Raw genomic sequence first — 15357 nt, forward strand, 5'->3', positions numbered from 1 at the left:
AATATTTGCAACTACATCGGTCCCATGTGCAAACATTGCTGCACTCAATTCAGGCATGTCCGCATCCAACTTAAACATCTTGCCCTTCTTCTTCCCTTTTGCTATCAAGCGACCATTATTTTTCATATCCTCAACAAAGCATCCATGAGGATTAAATCTGACCTGCAAGCCCTGCTCAACCATTTGACCAATAGAAACCAGGTTCTTGGTGATGTTCGGGACATGAAATACATCAGACAGGTATTTCTTTTTCCCATCCTGCATAGACAAAAGAATTTTACCAATCTGCATAATAGGATGTGCAGTATCATCACCAGTCTCACAAATCCTAGTTTTTCCATTTTCCTTGCATCATCCTGCATCCACTCTGCATGACCTGTCATGTGGTTTGACGCACCTGAGTCAACATACCACACATCATTTCGTTCTTCTGCACTTGTCACAGAATTGGTCATGTGCTGCACCATAAATAGATGCTCATTTCTGTCATCACCCTGTCTACTAGAAGATGCATAATTACCTTGCTGCAATTTTCCATTCATAATGTCATTCTGCTTTTTGTAGCAGTCCTTAGCCATATGACCCATTTTACCACAGTAGTAGCATTCAACATTGTTGTTTGCATTTTGGCCTCTTTGCCATCCACCACAGCCTCTTTGGCTCCCCCTGCCTCTAGAGTTACCACGTCCTCCTCCATAGGACTGATTTTCTTGAGTTTGCTACATATTCTGATTTCTACCACGGCCTGCAGATCGGCCTCCTCTACCTCTGCCTCTACCTCTTCCAGCATTTGAGTAGAAGACAGTTTCTTTTGAAGTTCCCACCCCCATTTCTCTGCTCTTTAGAAATTATAAGAGCAAACAACTCTTCAAAATCAGGAAATTTTTCACGGACGACAATGGATGTTCGGAACTATGCATAATCCTTTCCTAGACCATTCAAGGTCACAGAAACTAGATCATCATCTTCCACTGGCGACCCAATGGAAGCAAGTGCATCTGCAATTTTCTTCACCTTCATGTGGTAGTCATTTATGCTCAAATTTTCTCTTTGCACATTGTGCAACTCCTGTTTGAGCTGCATTTTCCTGGCTTGTGTATTTGTGCTGTACATTTTTGCCAAAGTATCCCATGCCTCCTTTGGCGTACTTGCATCCTGAATATGCACAATCATAGAATCCGAAATACTGATAGACAGCCAGTACATAACTTTTCTGGCTCTCTCATGCCATCCTTTAAATGCCTGCATTTCCTGTTGATTGGGAACATTAGGAAGAACTGGTTCTTCTTCATTTCTTGTAATGAACTCCCAATAGCCTTTTCCCATAAGGAAATTCGTAATTCTAAACTTCCATGCCTGGAAATTGTTCTTGTCAAGCTTTTCTGTGACAATCTGTGAAAGAGAATCAGACGCCATTACAGAACACTGCAAAATATTCTGTCACTACGAAAAACATAGCTTTTGCCTCACACGGGCAGATCTGCAAAACTGACGAAAGTGGTATTTGACCACGCAGTCACTTCCTAGTGACGATTTTGCATCAATAGGCAACAAGCATGATTCTACAACTTCCAATATCTCTGCACACAGGCATATGATGCAATTTCTGCGACAAATTTTCACCGACCAGCAGAGCAGTGGTCGCACAGCAAAAATAGGGCCTTTTTCTGAGTGCCTGCAAAGAACATCCGCCTTCAAAACGGGCCCCGAAATGGCCTCGAATTAGAAAAATAAAGTCACTATGGGCTTTGCACTTCGCCCGCAACATATACTGCCCTCTCGTCACACCGCGAAGGGCATCTCAATCTGAGACAGTGCACTCTTGCACTTTTGGCTGTGCTACCTGCAGAGATTTGCTCCCAAACTCGAAATAGGAAAGCAACACTAGTCCTCTTACCAGGACACCGCGAACTTGGTTTGCTTTCTTGAGCTCCTTACCACGAACAAGGCTCTGATACCATGTGAAGATAGTGGGAGAGAGGGAAGGAGTCTCACTTGTGGCTTTCTCACATACACAATGGGGGAATACACACACAGGTGGAGGCTGAAAACAGTTTTCCTCTTCTTAGTTGTGAAAGCCAAAAGAACTCTAGTACAAAGAAATAGAAGAACCCTATATGTGGGTCTCAAACCAAACTCAACTAACTAAGGTGGCATACTAACTGAGCCATGAACTAGAGTAGATAAGGATAGCTATCATCCAGCTATTATTCGTGGGCGGTGTACCAACCGCATCTGCAGCTAACAAGTCAGTGACATAAATGCACAAGGGTCACCCTGGCATATCACGAGTGGAGCTTGATATCTCAACACAAGGTATATTATTTAATAACTAAGGAAATACCTACATACATGCTTTGAACCCATAAGCTACTTGCAAAACTTTATAAAGGTCAGATAGTAGTTCTATGGTGAGGCATGTGCATTTTCACAAATTTTTAATCATGCATTTACATGTGTCAAAAACTTGTGCATGGGTGTGCTCATATCTAATTATATATGTCTGATAATCATGAAAGTTTGTGTGAACCTTTTTATAAGTAAGTTGCATACGATAGCAATTTTTATAAGGATGAGATATCATTTATAACTAAGAATGGCATTCCAACATTAACCCGCCCAAAGAAAGCTTCACAGTAGTCTTTTGAGCTATCCAATAGAACCCCTATGGAAACACCAGCAAGATGCAATGTACCAGGATGTGGCGAGTAAGACTTGATTTGACAACTAGAGCCTTGCCTATAAGGGAGAGTTTGGTCGAGCTCAAATATAGAAGCTTGCACCAAAACTCTCTAGAAACATAGCAATTTACTACCCTACCGTGATATCTAGCCCCACCTAGCACCCTAAGCATCTTGTTGTCTATCTATGTGGAATCCACCTGAAGTTGAGGGCTGCCCCTAGTCACGGATCCCGTGGACCTCCTCCATGCCTGATGAAGAAACCTACGGGTTTGGTCCAATTGATCTGTGCTCTAGAGGCCTCACAATAAATGGCCAGAGCCCCCCTCACCATCTCAAGGCTTGAAACTTATCCCTCCACAAATAGAGTTGTATCATTCACAAACTCTACGTCCAGTAGCTCATCCTCCTGTTGAATTGGGAGTCGCATGCCTAAAAGACTAGTGGGCTGAGAACGTAGAAAATATCCCATGGCCTCCACCACAAAGAGGAAAAGGAACAGAGCAAGAGGGAAGCCATGTTGAACTGAGCGGGATAAAAGAAATGCCTCTCCTGTGTGCCTTCTCAAAGTCCAAGGGAAGGATAGCAAGAGGTTGAGCCTCCTATCAATCCCAATCCACTACCTCCCAAAAGGTAAAAATGTTGTTCAAGAGACTATGTTCCTAAACAAAACCAATTCGTGTATCGTGGATGATATCGGGAAGGTGGGGGGCCTCAATCCCAATCTCAAGACCTTGGCTAAGCTCTTGTAAGCGGTGTTTACAAGGGTAATTGGCCTCCATTGTTGAATGTTCGACATGTCCCTCCCTTTTGGGAGTAAGCAAAATCAGCTATGACTCATGGACTGAGGGAGAGAGCCTATGTCAAAAATCTCCTGGTAAGCCCGTCGGAGCGGAGTGGGGATATGCTCCCAATAGAAAAAAAAGAAAGTTGGAGTCATACCATCCTCCTGAGGGCACTTTTGGGGGGGAAGGACCTTGAGGGCATCTCAGAGCTCCTCGTCCGTGAGACCACCGCTAGAGCTCGCTTCCACATTGCCTCTCTAGCCACATGAGCAGCGGGGCTCTCCTCCTCTATTTGAAATGACTATGTGTAGAAGCCTGTGGTCATTTTTAAAGTCTCTTGGGGGTTTGTATGTATCTGCCCCTATGCATCACTCAGTCACTACAGTTGCGCCCCTACTGAGTGTGGCTTGGTGACCTAGAAAAACTACCGAGTCATTCTATCCCCATACTGCACCCATCTTGGCATAGGAGAGTGGCACGAGAACTCGGCCCTCTGCACCTCCATATCTTGCAAGATTAGCCTTGTAAACTCATCTCTCGCACTGAGCTGTAGGCGAGCCAGGCTCCTGCTCCCTGATGTGCTCTATGGAGGCCAAATTCCTTCTTAGGGCTCTCTCCCTCTTTTGTAGGGCAAGCTTCTGCCTAAGTGCTTGGGATTGTAACTATGCGCTACTTCACTGGATTACATCCGCTACCCAAGCTACCCATCCCATTGGGGGTTCTCCCTTTAGTTGCTGCCACATCGCTGCTATGGAGTGCTGGACCTCTACCTCCTAGAGCAAGCTGTTTCAAATGTGGATCCCCTTTTGGGGGAGATTTGGATGGGACTGCTCAAGGTGAAGTATGATTGGAGAATGGACAAACATCATGGTACCAACTAATATGTCAGTGGATTTCCCTCTATGTAGAGTCTAGTCCCCAACATAGAACTGACGGTTTAGGCATCATTTTATGAATCACAACTAGAATTGACTAAAGGAGCTATACTGATGTACTAATGATTCTATCAACCATTGCATAAAAATTAGTTATAGAGTAAAGAAAGTGTTGGAAGAAACACCAAGGGAAGGGGCACTTGCCCTCCTTTATGCATAAGCTAGTAGAGTGAATTCTTGACACAAGGATTGAATACCATTAAGGGAGTTGCCAATGAGAGTTGTTTGCAAATGATGGTAGATTCTAAGGAGTATTGAGCAAAGAAGGATCTAGTAATCCTAGGAGATATGATCATTAAGAGGATAAGTGCTAATCACTTTAATTGATAGCTTGGATAATGAACAAGGAATGCTAAGGGCTTGGATGACTTCGAAGTATGACACTTTTGAAGCAAGCTTATTTGTGTTTTTATTATTATGAAATCCTCAAGATGTTGGTCAAGAGGATTATAATTATATAATGTCATTGATGCTTTATCTTCCCACATTGGCATCGATGAATAACAACTCTAGAATGGCATTGATAACAATGACTGACATTGAAAATTCTAATGCGATGCATTGTGGGATGTCAAAGTAGTTAGTCAGCCTACCTTCAACATCATAAGGATTACGTGTGAAGATGAGTACTAAGAAGTTTTTATTTATTTAAATCTCAGGATCTATCCGAGGAAATCATGAAAAAGAATCATGGAATAATGATGAGTTGTGAATGATCAAACAATTTGAGTCTCTTAGAGAGCTTTAAATTTTGAATAAAGGATCTTATGTCACGGAGCCTAAATACAACTATGCTTCAAAATCTAAGTTTCATTAAAGACCCATTTTAAACAATATTTGGTTGGAGCAATTTAGTCACCCTAATAGTGAAGGAGAGTGAGTACACACACACACACATGCGTGCGTGTGCACACACACACACACACACACACACACACACACACAATCCCTTTTCCCCTTTTGACCATACTAATTACTTTTCTTTCCTTTATAATCCTTCGAAAACCCTTTTAAAACTACATGTCCCCCTTCCTCTCTTTCTCTCTCTCTCTCTCTCTCTCTCTCATTGCTCCCTCACTCTCTCTGTACCCTTCTCTCCCTTCTCTTTCTCCTAAATTCCCCTTAAACCTCTCAATTTATCCCACTCTAGCACCTTTTTTAATTTTCATAATTTTCTCCTAAATTTTTCTAATTTCCTAACTTCACACACACATACTACCCCCTTTTTTCCTTTTTGACCATACAAATTACTTTTTAATCCTTTGAAAAAAAATTTCCCCATTTCTCCTTAGTTACCCTTATTTTCCCTAAAATTTTCCCACTTTTTCCTACCCCCCTCCCCGTTTTCCCCTTTCTTCTTAAAGTTTTCCAATTTATTTCTAATTTTCCCTATTTTTTTCTCTAATTTTATTTTTAAAAATTTCCTAATATTTTTCCCTAAATATCTCCCTATCCTGTCCCTAATTTCAAAATTTTCTCTCTTTAACACACCCTAAATTTCCCTAAAATTTCATTTTTTTCCTATTATTACTCTAACTTTGTCCTATTTTTTCTTTTTTGATTTTACCCAATTTTCTAAACATTCCCCTCCCCCACCCCAATTGTATTTCCCCCTTTCTACTTTTTCCTTAAAATTGAACTCTTTCACACCTTTTTGTTACCCGCCCCTCCCCCCACCCCCTTCTTCTCGCTTCCCACGTTTATCTTGGATAACACACCTAGGAGCGCATTTTTTGACGATTGTGCATAATACTAGGGCAAAAATGGTGTATAATGCATTATCGACCATGAAAACAATATCCTATAGGCATAATGCTTTGCACAAAGCACAAGATGGGTGGTATTCACATGCGTGCAAAGTGTCACACCATTTAATAAGTACTTGTTTGATTAACATACATAGGAGCGTGTTTAATGCTTGATCGACTAAAGAAAGCATATGTGATTGGCACAATACTTTGCATGCATATAAATCTCAGTTGTATTGAGTCACATGCAAAGTGGCATGTTAATCCAATAAGTAATTGTGCGGATAACACACCTACGAGCGTGTTTTTAATGGTTGTGCATAACACAGGGGGGAAATGGTGTATAATGTGTGATCGACCATGCATTGCATATCCAATGGTCACAAAAATTTGCACGCACATCACTCTAGGTGGTATTGACTTTCATGCAAAGTGGCTCCCCCATCCGATAAGTACTTGTTTAAATAACACACCTAGGACTGTGTTTTTTTATGATTGTATATGAGAGTGAGGCAAAAACGGTGATTAATGCTTGATCAACCATGTAGAGCATATCCAATGAGCACAATACTTTGCACATGCCTCAAAATAGGTGGTATGCAATTGTATGAAAATTGGCGCGCCCCTCCGATAAGTACTTGTTCGGATAACATACCTAGGAGTGTGTTTTTTAACAGATGTGCATGACAGTGAGGCAAAAACGCTTCATCAACCATGCAAAGCATATCGGCTGGGCACAATGCTTTGCACACACCTCAACCTAGGAGGTATTGAGTTGCATGCAAAGTGGCCTGCCTATCCCATGAGTACTTGTTCAGATACTACACCAAGGAGCACATTTTTGGATAGTTGTGCATAACACTAGGGGGAAAACATTGTATAATGCGTGATCGAACTTGAAAATAATATCCGATGGGCACAATACTTTGCATGCACCTTAACTAGGTGGTATTGACTTGTGTGAAAAGTGGCACCCCCATCCGATAAGTACATGTTTGGAAAACACGTTGAGAAGCATGTTTTTTTATGGATGTGCATTACACTGAGGTAAAAACAGAGGTTAATGCTTCATCATCCAAGAAAATCATATGGGATGGGCACAATACTATGCAAGCACCTCAACCTAGGTGGTATTGAGTTGCATGCAAAGCAACTCAATACCACCTAGGGGGAAAACCGTGTATAATGCGTGATCGACCATGCAAAGCATATCCGATGGTCACAATACTTTGCACACACCTCAGCCTAAGTGGTATTCACTTTCTTGCAAACTAATACCTCCATCTGATAAGGACCTGTTCACATAACACACCTAGGACCGTGTTCTTTTAGGGTTGTGCATGACACTAAGGCAAAAATGGTGTTTAATGCTTGATCAACCATGGAAAGAAAATTCAATGGACACAATACTTTGCAAACACCTCAACCTAGATGGTATTGACTTGCATGAAAAGTGGTGTGCCCATTTGATAAGTACTTTCTCGGATAACACACCTACGAGCATTTTTTTTTACAGATGTGCATCACACTAAGGAAAAAAGGGTGTTTAATGCTTGATAGACAATGCAAAGCATATCCGATGGCCACAATACTTTGCATGACCCTCAAGCTAGGTGGTATTAACTTGCATGCAAAGTGGTGTTCCCATCCTATAAGTACTTATTCGGATAACACACCTATGAGCATGTTTTCTTATGATTTAGCATAACACTAGATGAAAAACGGTGTATAAGGCATGATCGATGATACATAGCTTATCCGATGGGTACAATAATTTGCACGAACCTCAACCTAGGTGAAATTGACTTGCATGCAAAGTGGCACCCCCATTCGATTAGTACTTTCTCAAATAACACACCTAGGACCATGATTTTTTATTGTTGTGCATGACACTAAGGCAAAAATGGTGTTTAATGCTTGATCGATAGTGCAAAGCATATCCGATGGGCACAATGCTCTACACATGCACCAACACAGGTGGTATTGACTTGCATGCAAAGTGGCATGCCCATCCCATAAGTACTTGTTCGAATTACACACCTAGGACCGTGTTTTTTAATGGTTGTGCATGACACTAAGGCAAAAACAGTGTTTATTATTTCATGCTTGATCGAAAATGCAAAGCATATCCGATGGGCACAATACTTTGCATGCACCTCAAACCATGTGGTATTGACTTGCATGCAAAGTGGAGCACTCATCCCATAAGTGCATGTTCGGATAACACATCTAGGGTGTGTTTTTTGATGGATGTGCATCACACAGAGGCGAAAACGATGTTTAATTCTTGATCAACCAAGAAATGCATATTGCATGGGCACAATACTATGCAAGAGCCTCAACCTAGGTGGTATTGAGTTGCATGCAAAGCCATAGGCCCGTCCCATAAGTACTTGTTTGGATAACACACCTAGAGTGTTTTTTTACGATTGTGGATAACACTAGGGGGAGTTCAAGAATGGGGGGGCTTCTATTTGGGTACACTTGGTTGGTGACAAATACACACGGGGAGTTCGAGAAGACTTGCATGATATGGGTAGGATGCCTCACTTGTGGACCCAAGAGTGTGTGTGTAGAACCCAAGAGCATGGTTCTACAACTCAAGAGGGTGATTCAAGAACCCAAGAGCATCCTCTTGGAATTGTTCTCCCGAAGGCACCATGGATCCTCTCCAACATAGAGAAGCCAAGGGTGAAGGCATACATTGCATCTTTTTAAACACCCCACAAGACACATGTGTTGCCTTAGGGGAGCATTTACAAAGGACAATAATCTTAGTGGCCTCAAGTCCAATGATTGGCACAAGGTCTTATAGGTATTCTACATGTAAGCTTGAATGCTTAGTAGAACTAGGATTGTGATGGTTTTGTGTAACTTATATGATTGTGATACATTGTTATAACTCCATTGTTGCTTGGGTAGTTTATCCTCCCAATTATAGTGAGAGGATTCTTATTAAAAGATGTTAGAAAAACTATCTAAAGATCAGTGGCATTGTCAGGTATGCTTACTATCATATCACCTTATTATATTTCATACAATTTTAAATGATATGTAGACAATATTGAATCTTACGGGTGCATGTGGAATAGGTGGATCTCACAAAAATAGATCTATGTATCAAGCATCGAGAGGGATACTTCCTTCTTTTGGGGAAAAAATATGTTCATGTCAATGTATGGATATGGTGATTAGGGTACATAAAGACTTGGATCAAGTACAACATAATGTTGACATGTGTTCCAATAAGTGCCTATGTCTTAGTACACCTACTTCCATGATGACATCGGGTTACTCTCTTGGCTTCTTTTAAAATTGATTTCCCTCTTCCATTGGAGTTCCTCTCTGTAGAGGAGATTTTGTGGTTAGTTGATATCATAATGTGAATAAATTATAACAATCCTATGTTACAAGATCTAGATGGAATTTGTACTTCTAAATACTTTTTTGGGAAGGGTTGATTGAGTGCATGAATTAGTAGATTGACAATAATCTTGAATTAACACAAAATTTAATTCTTTTAACATGACGAAAATATTTTTGCAAGAAAATTTAGTTGTATAGAAAATTATTTTAAAATTATGCTTTTGATAGTAATTTGTTTAAAAGTCAATTGCAAAACCTATATTGTCTGAATTTTTATGATACTCCTTCATTCAAGGACATTTTTGTACACTAAGTACATTGGTTACATCTATTTCTTCATAATAATTGGTAGCCATGGAAACTTTTTATGCTTTCATTCCATTTTTCTCTCTCTTTGAATACATGTATATCATTTTTTTAGTGAAAGCATTGTGCGAGTCTTCAAAACCATGGACTTTCTTTAGTTCCATAAATACAGCAAGGTGAGAATCAATATCTATGTGAATCTGGTTGAAATATTACGATTATGTCCTTGTGCTTTAATTTGCCATGTTTGTGATGATAAAGAGCAATCATCTTCCAATCTATCAAAGAACTTGCAATGGATCCTCCTATAAATGGGTCCTCCTATAAATGTGTCTAATTTACCTTTTGTATCAAGGTAGTGGCTCAACAAAATTCTTGTAAAGGACATCTAGGGTGTGTTGGGGTGCATCAGTGTATTCATCCTTACATGGTAGAAGAACTATGTGACCCTTACCAAGCCCTCATAGATCACTTGTTTACAAGATGTAGGCATTGGCTTATCCATTCTTAGGAACTCAAATATTAGCTTTGTGAGCATATGTGCTTTTAGATCTGAAACATACTTTAAGGTCGTCTCCTCTATTTCGACAGGATGGTCATTCATGTTCCTTCTTCATCTATATCATAAATTCATCAAGAGCATAGTTAGTTGTACTGAATAAAAACTAAAATGACCAAAAGAGTGTTGGATAAGATGAAATTGGATACTTATAATCTTAAAATTTGATTAATTATGACAAAGCTACATAAATTCATCAAGAGAGTAGTTAGTTGTACTGAATAAAAACTAAAATGACCAAAAGAGTGTTGGATAGGATGAAATTGGATACTTATAATCGAGTGTTGGATAGGATGAAATTGGATACTTATAATCTCAAAAATTTATTAATTGTACATACTTTATTCAAAATGTATAAGGAATTTTGTTTGACATTTACCCTAAATTTTTGGATGTCATTTGTGAGTCGAGATGCCAAGCACATCAGCCTAAGAAACTTTGATCGATAGTCTAAATATGACAACATATCGTCACTAATTAAGACTTCCCCACAAAACATTAACGTAGTGATAGCAATGGCTCCATTGCCTATGGAATAAATCCCATTATCAAGTTACTCTTGCAATCCTGGAGTGTATTTTGATGTTGCCCATTTAGCTTCCATGACTTTGCTTGCAATCACATTTGCCCATTGTCATCACAAATATCAAAACATTGGAATGTGATTTAGAACTAGAGTCATAGGAAATATAATTAACTTGTTTCTCTCCTTTTAAGAGTTATGGCCAGCATGTAAAAGCTAACAATTTGCTCGAGCTAACATGCCCAAAGAATTTGACAGATCTATTTTTTTGCCGAAAAAACAGTGCTAATTATATTACTTCGAGAACAAGATACAAGAGGTCAGCTTATAGCTGACGGGCTGCGTTCACAAACCGGACGCAGCCCAAAAGGTAGCATAATAGATCATACTCTCACGGAGGGATATGCTGAGTGTGAATGAACAGCCATCGGGGTGGTGAGTAGTGCCACCGAAGGCCCTGCGTAGTCTGCTCGAAGAAGAGGCTCTGTGTGGCCCAAGCCTGGAGGAAGCGTCTCCGCTTCTCCTGACCGGCCCGGGAGTCTCCCTGAATCTGGTCCCACTGGCCTCTGAGGGTATGAATAATCTCACTCCAAATCTCCGCCATGATCTGGGCAGTCGATAAGGAGGTGCCACCGAGGATCTGCGCGCAGCGCGAGGTCCAGATGTGCCATCCTGTAATGCTGCTGATAATCTCCCAGACTGGCTGCCTCTCCCGAAATCCTGTATCAGCCTCTGCTAGGTGCTGTGGGATACCCTCGAGCGGCCCCCACGTCCCCTGTGTGATAAGGAAAGTGGGGTCCTGCTGGCATGCCTCGAACAAGTGATGAAGACCAGGTGCGGTGCTGCACCAACAGAACGCGCCCCAAGTGATCACTCCTAGCTCTGGTGCTGCACGAGCAAGAAGCCCGAAAGTCCACCTCCACACTTCCTGGGCGCGCGTGCAGCTCCACAGGCAGTGTTTTGGTGACTCCTCATCCGCATGGCAAATCTGACAGCAACCGTCCTGGCCTATCTGCCTCAACCAGCTCCCCACTGGAAGACCTTTGTGGGTAAGAAGCCACAGGAAGTATGAGATCTTCCGCGGCCGCCAGCTCTCCCACAAGGCCTTCCAGAATGCCTGCAAAAAGAACCTGGAAATACCCTGTGCGTACCAGCTAGGGCGCTGGGTGGGGGGGCGGCTCTGCATCCTCCCGAGAACTCGCCTGCCCAGAGTCGTGCTGTAAGCGAAGAAGGAAGTCGGCCCCTGTCCTGTCACAATCTCTGGCCACCGCCACTCTCCTGGGTCCCACTCAAGTTCTGACAAGGACCGCCCCTCCCAGAGCCAAAGACGCCAAAGCTGCAACTGGTCCTGCTCGATACTAGGGTCGGTATGCCAGACCTTCCCCAGAAGGCCTACGACCCTAACCCTCTGCCACGGGAGTAGGGGGTCGATGAGCGCATCCTCTCTCCTGAGTCGTCCATCCCCTGAAACCGCGAAGAAGGCGATAGAGGAGTCATCCAAACGTCCTGCGACCACCAGTGGGATGCCACGGGGGGTGAACTGTCCCAGCCAGTGGGTGTCTCCAGGCATGAGGACCTGAGGCTCAGGTGGAGCCAACCAAGCGGCTGGGATCGCACCGTCGATCTCCGTGCGTCTCGCCTGGACTCCGCGTGCACCTCCAGCTGCGTCTGCAAGATCGGCCATCTCCAGATGTCTGTACGTATCCCTCCAAACTCGAAGGGACCGGGCTGGCCCCCTCATCCAGCCGTCCCACCTGATATGTGATCTCTCCCCCAACTGAAGGCCCTCGGTGTCTCTGACCTGCCCATTCCAGACGAGCGGCTGGCGATCGATCTCCTCCTGACAGCTGGGCTGGGACTGAATGAGACTGAGACGGAGCCGCCTCCAAACCATGAGGAGGCTACGAACGAGTGGGGAGCGGGGCTGAGTGAGCGGGGCGGAAGTGAAGATCCACCTGAAGGACGGTAGCCACTCTCCACCTCGGCGCGGGACACAAGAGCCGACTCCCTGCTGAAGTAACATCTTCCACGTCTGCCCCCCTGGGGTCAAACCGCGGATGATAAGCTTGCCTAACAAGGCCTGACTCTGAAGCTCTGGATCAATGACCCCCAGACCACCCTCAGCCTGCGGAAGAATGACTGTCTGCCAAGCAACCCTGGCTCTGGTATCTCTATGCCCATCCTCCCCAGACCAAAGAAAGTTCCGAACCAACCTCCTGAGCTGTGCCACGCTGGATCTCGAGAACCACCAACAGGAAGCCACATACCAAGCCGTGGCTAGAAGGACCTGGTTAACTACTAAAGCACGACCTGCAAGGGAAAGCTTAGCAGTGCTCCAGAAAGCTAGCTTCCGTCGGATGGAATCTAGCACCGGGAGAAACTGCTGAGCTGGCGTAATGTCTAGGCCAACCTGGAAGCCAAGGTATCTAGCTGTCTGTCCACGTGGAATCCATCTGAAGCCCAGAAATCGCCCCCACTGAGAACACGCCCCCGGGTCTGTGAGAAAACCAACTGATTTGTTCCAGTTGATTTTCGCACCAGCGGCCGAGCAGAAAACCTCCAGGGCCATCCGCACCCTCTCTAGCATCCTCTCATCGTCCTGGACATAAAGGGCTGTATCATCTGCGTACTCTGAGTCCAGAAGCTCCGTGTCCTCCCGGAGTGGAAGGCGAACACCCCTGAGCCCTGTGGACCTCGCCCGAAGGTAGTAAGTCATGGCCTCGGCGAAGAAGAGAAACAGATAAGGAGCCAGGGGACAGCCCTGACGTACTGATCTCTCCAAGCTGAATCGCTCACCCATCCTGCCTCCAATGATGACTCTGCTGGACGCTGTCCTGTACAAAGCTGAGATACCCTGAATCCAGCCTGCCGGGAAACCTAGCCGCTCCAGAGTCCCCTCCAAAAAGGACCAATCCACGCGATCGTAGGCCTTCTCGAAGTCGAGAAGTAAAATGGCAAGGTGTGATCCGCTGTACTGAGCCCACTCCGCCGCCTCTGAAAAGGTGAAGACATTATCCAGGATACTGCGATCCTGGACAAAGCCTGTCTGAGTGTCATGGACGAGGTCTGGAAGTAGAGGTCGAACTCTGGCACTGATCATCTTGGCGAGGATTTTGTAGGCAGTGGTAAGGAGAGTGATCGGACGCCACTGGCGGATCTCCTGTCTATCTCCTCCCTTCGGGATGAGGCAAATCAGTCTCGAGGAAAGGCTCTCTGGCATCTGACCGCTGCTGAAAATCCCCTGCAGAGCTGCAAGGAGGGGCTGATGGATCTGGTCCCAGAAGGAGGTGAAGAAAGCTCGGGATAGCCCATCCTCACCTGGGCATTTCTGCCCATCAATGGCCATCAAGGCCTCCAACATCTCATCCGAGGTGAACGGCGCCAACAACGTCGCCTGCATGCTAGGCTGGACAAGGGATGGAATGTGCCTCCACACCTCCTCACGGTCACGACTAGCACGAGGGGCAAGTGGCTCCTGCTGGAAGAGGGTCCTATAGAAGTCAGTGGCCAACCCCAGGACCTCCCCCGGGTCCGTAACAATGTGACCATCCGCTGTCCTGAGACTCCGTAGCTGATCCCCTGCAGCTCTCTGGCCGTGTGTCCTGAAGAACTCCCTGCACATCCGGTCACCCTTCCGAGCCCAGAAGGAGAGAGAGGCGTGATAGGAGAACTCGGAGCGACGCTGGAGGGTCTCCTCCAAGAGGGCTCTGGCTCGAAGGGCCTGGATCCGAAGCTCCTCCGAGCACGGGGAAGACTGCTGAAGTCGCTGAATGGAGGCGAGGTCCCTCCGAAGAGCTCTCTCTCTGCCCCACCAATCCTGTCGAACCTGTAGGGCTGCGAGCTGGCAGATCTGGCTGGACTCCTGCAGAGCCTGCGCGACCGAGTCTACCAGATCCACGGCCTCGCCCCAGTCTCTGTCCCAAAGACTGCAAATGCTGCTACGGACGTCCACCCTCGAGAAGATGGAATCGGGAATCCTGCATGATCGGGGGGGGAGAGTCTGGGCTGCCGAATCTAATGAAAGGAGCACAGGCACATGGTCGGAGAGTGTCGTCCCTGGAACTATGCCCGCCTGGACACCTCTGCTGATGGCCCAATCACTGACATAAAACCTATCAAGCCACTCCAGGAGTCTGCCTCCTTCCCTGCGGAAGCCCCAAGAGAAGTCCAGGCTCCCGTGCCAACGCCGGAAGGACGAGTCTCTCCAACTGTCCCTCCCTCCTGTCGCGAAGATGAAAGAGTCCCAAGCTGACTGCTCTGCCTGAGCCATACCTGTGAACTCCGGATCTCTACCCTGCTGGTCCTCCAAGGTCTCCAGGTTGTTGAAGTCTCCTCCAACAATCCAGGAATCCATGTCTGGAAGAAACCCTGTAAGTGTCCTCCAGAAGGTGGCTCTGCAACGGAGGTCTGTGGGAGCATAAATGTTGAGGATTCCTATCTTGGATCCCTCCAAA

Source organism: Dipteris shenzhenensis, chromosome 1, assembly GCF_047967505.1.
Source record: "Dipteris shenzhenensis isolate YYH24624 ecotype China chromosome 1, Dip_SZ_1.0, whole genome shotgun sequence".
Taxonomy (NCBI): Eukaryota; Viridiplantae; Streptophyta; class Polypodiopsida; order Gleicheniales; family Dipteridaceae; genus Dipteris; species Dipteris shenzhenensis.